The sequence below is a fragment of the Dermacentor silvarum genome, chromosome 1 (genome assembly GCF_013339745.2).
Source record: "Dermacentor silvarum isolate Dsil-2018 chromosome 1, BIME_Dsil_1.4, whole genome shotgun sequence".
Lineage (NCBI taxonomy): Eukaryota > Metazoa > Arthropoda > Arachnida > Ixodida > Ixodidae > Dermacentor > Dermacentor silvarum.
The window spans coordinates 211,300,560-211,306,559 of NC_051154.1; the positions used below are offsets into that span (position 1 = coordinate 211,300,560).

Sequence of the window (6,000 nt, forward strand, 5' to 3'; positions counted from 1 at the left end):
TGTCCATTCAGCAGAAATCCTGTGCTTAGCGCCACCTTCGAGAAATCTGTGTTCAAAACCTCTGAGGCGATGCATTGATGTTCTAGTTATCAACACTCCGGAAAATGGTGCCAATCAATGGTAACTGGAACATTCATGCGCTTCGCCACAGATTTTTGAAGATGCAGGTTGCCTGCGCATTTTGTTGCCCCGCGGCTTTGTGGCAAGGCTCCCAACAAGGCTTTCGCGCCAGCAAAGCGACTGGCTGCACTTGCAACATTTACAATTTTATCGCGTGTAGTGTTTTACGCGGGTGCATTCTGGATTTGTTTTTAGCTAGATCCATATCTTATTGGTTCACTAACTTAGCAAAAAACGAAAAAAAAACCATCTATCAAGATATTATTATATACTCAGAAATTTGGAGACAGTGGATTTGGTTCGCGTGTTTCCGCCACTAAGTCTCACTCGAATGTGCGTTTCTCGCCTTGTTAGCAGTGACCTCCTCTCCTCGACGTCTCCCGTATGGAAGTTGCTTTCAGCTTCGTTTCATAATTTCCATAATTTCCTCTTTTCACCTGACGAGTTAGCTTCTCGTTCCTGTGTGTAGCTTTCGCTGCACTGCGCAGGTGCTTTGCGCTTCAGTGGCAAACGTGTGCTATAGTTCGAGTTCGAAATCACTTTTCGTCATTAGCTTCAAAATTCGACTTTCATGACCGGGTCCTTTTTGTTCTTTTTTTGCGTAGAGAGAATGAAGATAGCATTCTTCGAGTAAAATATTTTAATGTCTTGTTGCATAAAGCTAGCGATGACTGGCACTTTATCAGAAAGGTACTATTCCTGCGATGGTACCTCCGTTTCGCTTCGGGAGATTCGGGCACAAGAACCTAAATTCAGGCAACACTGTAAGTTTCCAGTACTATACGAATTCACAGAAACAATGCCAGAGTACGGATGGATTTTTTTTTCTGAGCACGCAGTGGAAAGCATAGAGATAACAAATAAAGATCCTGGAGGGGGCTGGCTCCTGTCAAGCTGCTCTTAATGGCAGCTTTTACCCACAGCCTCCTTCATGTTTTTGATTGTCTTATAAAGCGCCAGTAGTCGTACGCCCTTATACTCCCCTGTCTTTTGCCTTCCGCGCATTCTACGTTCAGAACAGATCCGTACAAATTAAAAATGTAATAATAATTTTGTTTTTCTAAGCTAACATGGAGAGAACGAGCCACGATATGTTCTGGAGTCACGAGAAATAAATATTAATAAGCATCCATTGCGTGGTGTACTGGCAGTAATATAATACCACGTCCGTAACGCTGACCCGAGTCAACATTACGCGATCTGGAATGCTGCGCGGAGCACGTTGGAAACTGCTTCTTGCTGTCTTTGTTAGTGATTTTCTGAATCGGCTATAAGCAGTATGCGTGAACCGTGACGCAGCAATGATTCATTTGACACGTCACAAAATTAAATTACATTGTCCCAACCAGAAAGACCAAAACTTGTTTTAAGTTATCACGATGCGTTGACGGGCTAGTTGGTGCGTATTCTTAGCAAACTTCAGAGCAAACAGGGCGACGGAAAAAGGCAACAGGACCTTGTCTGTCACTGCAGCTTGTGTGGTCCTGTCTGAGCTGAAGCTAGCTTGTTGTCAGTGTTGCTCCACGTGCGTATACTCCGCGTTTCCCATCATGCACTGCTTCAAGGAGGCAAAAAAAAAAAACAAAAAAAAAACACGTATAGTGTTTTTGGGAGCGTAGACTGATGCGGAACAAGTGTTGCTGTACGTGTGTGCGACTTGTGCTTAGCGACGACGCTCGGTCAGCATAAACATAGGATCGCGTTTCATCAATTTTACCGTCATCGCGTTGCTCGGCAACTCGGCGGGGAGCGGTTCGCGAGGTAATTGTTGAGAAGAAAGTTCTGTAATGGTCCCGAGTTTGGTTGGATTCACAATGGTTTTCGTTCATGTAAGATCCAACGTACAGAGCCGACATCATCAGCCGGCGCCGGCACGATCGCGACTGGTCGCCTGCCGTTCTTGCGAATTAATTGTTGTTGCGTAAACAGCGCGGCCTTGCGTAAGCTCGGACCTTGAGGCTCAACAATGACCGTGCTGTAGAAGTAAACAAGTTTCTGTTTTTTTTTCCAGCTAATTTTTGTTTTTCGAAGTTGCATGAAAAGGTCGAGGGTCGGCGCCGTTTGACATAGGAACGTGGAAAGCACTGATTGAGGGAGTTTGGCTGAGTCACGAGGCTGCCGCGCAGCCGCTGCCACGAAACTGTTTAGCTCGCGTTGTTGTTTTTTTTTTTTTTTTTTTTTTTAGGCTTGCACAAGAACGCGTTGTAGGGTAACGCAAGAAAACGATGTTTTTTATTTCTTTCTTTCAGATGCGCTGTGGTCCCCAAACGTTTGCTCACGGCAGTGTATATACATTACGAGGTACCACAAAATACGTTACTACGCGTAAGATATAGCGTATAATGACAATAATACTTTCACAATAATTGCATAGCAAGCTCGTGAAACATTTTACGTATAGTAAGAACATTATATGGTGCAATGTATGATACCCCAAACCACACTGAAGTTGTTGGAGCACGGAATCCGAAAAAAAAGGTAAAGTCGCAGCCCATGCTTCTATACAAAAAAAAAAAAAAAAAAAAAGTATGTGCTACTTCGTACGGCTGCCACATTTGTAACAAGATGAGTGGATAAATCTAGAGGAAATTCAACTATACCGCTACGTACTTTCGTGCTACAAAAAAACTTTGCCGTCGCCTGTACGTGCAACGTACGTTTCCGGAGGACACGGACCGAATGCACGCCATAGTCGAGCAGTGCTGTCAGCACTGCTGACATCTCCCTGCCTGTGTGCGCAGACAACAGGTGTATTGTATGCCTGGAAAAAAAATTTATTAGGGTGTTTTTCACTTTCTGAGAAAAAAAGACAACGCCGTCTAGACGGTTGCACGCCTTGGCCCGTCCCCACCGGCGGCTACAGCCCAAGCGAAGGATGTGGATTACCTCCGATAATCCTCGACGAGGGCAATAAGCTTCGTTGTACTGCCGTTCAGATTTAAAAATAATAACAATAATAGAAAAAAAGGGGGGCGGGTGCAGTAGAAATACATATATATATATATATATATATATATATATATATATATCAGGCGCGTAGCCAGGGGGGGGGCTGATGGGGCTTCAGCCCCCCCCGAAATTTTTTCGTGCTGGTATGCACCGCCGACCAAAACTACCACCGACGCCGGCAATCATTCTGGATTTGGTCTACAATGTCTTTTTCACGCTCGAAAAGACATTTCGGCACGAACATTGCCAATTCGGGCTATATTTCGTGACAATGCCCTTGCAGCTGGAGTCACGTAACGCAAGGAGCCCCATCCAAGCACAAACTTTCAACGGCTTTTCGATAGCGAGCGGGCGCGTTGCGGCATCTCGCAGCGGCCGCGGAATATACGGAGCGCGTGGATTTCAATTACGAAACTTTATGGGTGTAAAGTTCTCATAAAGTTTTGACGCGAAAGGTGAGCTGACATTTACAAAGGCATGCGTTAAAAGATTTTCAATTCTATAACTTTATGGGGTTAATGTTCTTATAAACTTGGACCAAAATGCGCGCACTGGAGCCCTCCTGTCCAAGCCGTTCCAGAAATGGAAGCACGCGCTCGCAATCTTCCACGCACACGAAAATACTTAATATCACCGGGACTGTCAGCTAGCAGCTGATACTTTTCTCCAAAAATATTCAGGAAGCGTGCCCAATGTGATTGATCAGCTGGACCAGGGCAGGCAAAGTAAAATAGGAGAAAACAGAAGAAAGTAAACAGCCTATTATTGAGATTTTTTTTTTTTTTTGCGGGCGACAAGGTCTGGCTCTCCGTGGCCACAGGGACAGGGGCCCTATGGATTTAAGAAATGCCCCTGCTCAAAATACAGGCATTTTCAGAGTGCTGCTTTGCATGCGAGCTGATTGTGGAGATACATATCTGAAGAACCATTTGGAAAGTTGCCCCAGTAATGCCTCGTATTTAAACCCAGACGCACAAAACCAAATAGGAATTTGTGGTGACGTTATCAAAGAAAGCCTAGATTCAAAAGCAGGCTGCTTCTCCATACTTCCTGACAAAACGACGGACATCGCTGGAATCGAACAGCCTACTGTTTCTGCAAGGTACCTAAACAAGTATGCCAACGACATCAAGGGAGTGTTTTAGGTTTTATTACCGGAATAGATGCCCTCTCTCATTGCGACAGCAGGTTCTATGTAAATGTGTAAATACTGCTGCAGCTTCTAGTCACCCTTCCAGTGACCACTGCCAGCGCAGAGAGAATATTTTTTTTTTAGCAAGAGTTTACTAAAAACTACTTGCGCTCTACAATGTCTGTGGAACGCATGGTTAGGCTGGCGCTTCTATACACCCACAGAGACGTCGGCATCAACGTGTCCGAAGTCATTGACCGCTTCGCTCAACTTTCCCGCTGAGAGAAGTTTGTCCTTTAGATAGCGAAGCAGCAAAAATCAATGCGAGTAAAAAGCACTGTTCCTTCAGGTTCATAAGTTCTTAATTATGAAAACGTATGACCGTTCATTACCCTTTAAAACCGCAGAAATTTTCGCCGTTTATTCTAGCAGTTGGCATCATCACCACAATTATCACGCGAATACAAAAATTACGAGAATACCAATAACCAAATTTGACCGACCTTGCTCATTGAAAGCCCGGCGCACGCGGCGTTCGCCAAAAACACTCGGATATTGGGTAGTTCAGCTTACCGCATCATCTGTGGCCTTCGTTTGTCCTTTTCTTTCATTTTCAGCTACCGGCTTTTATTTATTTTTTGAAACGAAGGAATACCCTGCTTTAATTTTGGGTGCAGAATAATTGTTGACGTTGTGCAGGCAGTTAAATTACACATTTTCGTACTGGTTTATGCATTATTCCTCTATTATTCTACCCACATGGCGATGTCGCGACCGCTGCATGGCCCAAGTACATAACACGACTTCTGGGATCATAGTAATGTTCTTGCCTAGATCATCTGTATTTCTGTGCGCAAAGTTACTATCTGTGACTGAGCAACATGTTTATTTGTCTTATTTGACGCATTATATACAGTGACGTTTGCTTAAATACGTAGATTTATTGGAGACTCATACGTATTCTGAAATATCTTATTGCGAGGTTTTGTGTATACAAGCAGTGATCTTTGTTTCCAGCGACTCTTTTTTTGCCCTTTAGCGAGTTGTATCTTCGCATTTGTATATTCCATTCTATCTTCGCATTTCTAATATACATTTTTCAGAACTCCCACTTTTTATTTGTACTCACTGCTGCGAGTATTATCTTGGTGTAATTACAATACACGACGAGTTACAGCTGCTCCTGCGCAATAGATTTCAACGAGGGATAGCGTCATTGACGTTTCTTCCTGGCCGTTGCATATGTAGAAAAAATGTAAACAAGGTTATTGAATGACAACGATTCATCAAAATATTTGTCCTCAACTTATTCATTTCATGGCCTTTGCGTTTTTCATATAAGCTGCATGCACTGCTTTGCTGGTTTCGAACTGATATTGACCCTTTTCGCGGCGATCCCGTGGGCGCTGCCATATTTGATCACGTGGTGACGCGTCCATTGCTTGCCTCAACTGCTCAACAATTGTTGCCTCAACTGCCTCCTTGTTTACAATGGAAGTGTATGACGCCGGCGCGGCTTAGAAAACCTCTGTTTTCGGAGATATCGTAGACGGTGACTAGGTGGACGACACGAAGCTTTGATCACCGCTTCAGAGAACATGCAAAAGCGCTTTCGGAGCTGATTAAGATATGCCCAAACGGCGCAAGCAGTGTATATGGCGCTTCTTCTAAAAGCGGGGCTAAATATGCATTCCAAGCTTTCCGATTATGAATTCAGTCAGCATTAGTGTGTTTAGCTCTTTGTTCTTTATTCGGCAAGTATTTTGAAGCAGTGGCTTGTCAGTTTCTGACTCAGTGAA

The 6,000-nt window shown here is 44.0% G+C and overlaps 1 long non-coding RNA gene across 1 annotated transcript in view; it reads left to right on the plus strand.

Moving 5' to 3' along the window:
- LOC125942019 (uncharacterized) overlaps positions 1-6,000 on the plus strand; it is a 39,763-nt gene that overhangs the window by 30,424 nt on the left and 3,339 nt on the right. The window lies entirely within an intron of this gene.